The following is a 2,130-nucleotide window of genomic DNA, read 5'->3' on the forward strand; positions in this document are numbered from 1 at the left end:
AAGGCCTACCTGATTGGGCTGGATGCAAAAGTATTTTATCGACTAACCACCGAGTTAACCATCTTAATAGGTCTGTTAAATCGAATTATTTTAGGGTAAATTAGATCATCAATCACTAAATTATGTGTAAATTTTTGTTTTAGTCACTTAATTAAAAAAAGTTACAATTTGGTCATTAAATTATTTAAAAGTTTTCATTTAAATTATTAGGATGCTGCTATATGGCTTTCTCCATCCGCATAGCCTAAACCAATCAAAAACTCTCTTTTACAATTTAGTTTTTTTTCTTGAAACAACTTTGGATTTTACGAATCTGCAAACCAAAATTTACATAGTTTTTTCTCTAATTTCCGACACTGAGCATCAGATTGACTTGAATTTAAGATATGTTCTACTCATTTATGGATATTGATCTACCATATCAATCTTTGAATTATCGCTTGGAGCTCGCTGGTGGAACTATTTTTTAGAAAAAAAAAACTTAACAATCTAATGACTTAAATAAAAAAAACTTTTAAATAATTTTGTGACTTAAATGAGAACTTTCGAATAATTCAGTAATCAAATTGTAACTTTTTTTAATTAAATGACCAAAACAAAAACTTACATATAGTTTAATGACTAATGGTGCAATTTACCTTACATTTTTTAAGGGAGAGATCCACTTACACCAGTATAAAATTACAAATTTTCGCATATTTCAATACAATTAATATTTTAATGATATGGGATCTATTCTCCTGGTTGAAGGAGAAATTACCAAATGTCCTGCACTCCTCACGCTCGCGCCAATGAGTTTGAAGACCATGTCTTTGCCATATGAAATATGAATTAGTAAGTAATAATAGCATGGCACTTTGAATTTGATATAAAAAATTTTATTTATTTTTTTTCCAAAATATTAGATTATATATCAAAAAAGTAGTGTGAGAGAAAGGATATTTCTAATTTTATCTTAATTGTCGTGGGCTCATCTCAACGTCACAATTTTTTTCTTTTCAAACTAGATGCTATTAACAATATTTATAAAAATATTTATGTTATAAAATAAAAGAGTACAAAAAAAACTACTTTTTCTTCCTTTTTTCAAAAAAAACTTTGGGATTGTTGAATTTAAGACAAAATAAATATATAAAGCAATAGAGCCATCATAGTAATTTTGAACTTTTCTAAAAAAAAAAGAAAAGGGTGATAATTGGATTATTTAGTGATCTAAGTCTAATAGACAATCTCTATATTTTTCTTTTTTTTTTTTTTTGATGAAAGAAAAAGAAAATTCTATTGTAAAGTCGTATGCGATGCACAAAAATGTATCTACAATTGTTCAATTCTATCTCTTTTTTCTTATTATTTTTAGCTATTCTTCTTGCCTCATTATGTGAGTTAGAAGAACCTTTTATTATGTTATATCATCAAGGTAATGATTCATTAACTTACTAGTTCTTTTTATAAGGCACAAACAAGAGAATATATCTTGGAAGCGGAAGGACTACTGAAACATCTTGAAAAACTCAAGGGTTTAAGTACAAAGAACGAGCAAGCCCTATGGGTTGTATCCAAAGACATGGAAATAGATGTTTTTATGTCAACAACAGAAGCCCAAGCTCATGGAATTGTGGATCTTGTATGGTTAAATAAGTTAAATAACAAATAGCAATAGCAACAATTTAACACAAATCCACAATTTAATTAAAATTGATTTGATCCCTCTTCTTCCTTTCCTTTTTAACATAAGCCTATGGGGTTAATATTTTATTAATCTATTAAATAGAAAAATAAGTAATTTAGAATCATTTGGTTAGGATCGATCTAAACCAGTCTATTATGTATATGATTAAATATGCCAACTATTAAACAACTTATTAGAAATGCAAGACAACCAATTAGAAACGTCACACAATCCCCTACCCTTGGGGGATGTCATTAGCACCAAGGAACATGTACTAGGGTGTATGTGCGACTTGTTTAGATCATGGGTTGAGAAAAATAATAATTTTTTCAGTATCAACGATTCATACAAATGAATAGAATGAGGTTTGTGCATTCACTATCTAAAAAAGATAAATCTATCATATCCTTTTATTGTGTATGAAATTTATGGTTTTCATTGGTGCAAATCCAATCTTGGAA

The sequence above is a fragment of the Gossypium raimondii genome, chromosome 6 (assembly GCF_025698545.1).
Source record: "Gossypium raimondii isolate GPD5lz chromosome 6, ASM2569854v1, whole genome shotgun sequence".
Lineage (NCBI taxonomy): Eukaryota > Viridiplantae > Streptophyta > Magnoliopsida > Malvales > Malvaceae > Gossypium > Gossypium raimondii.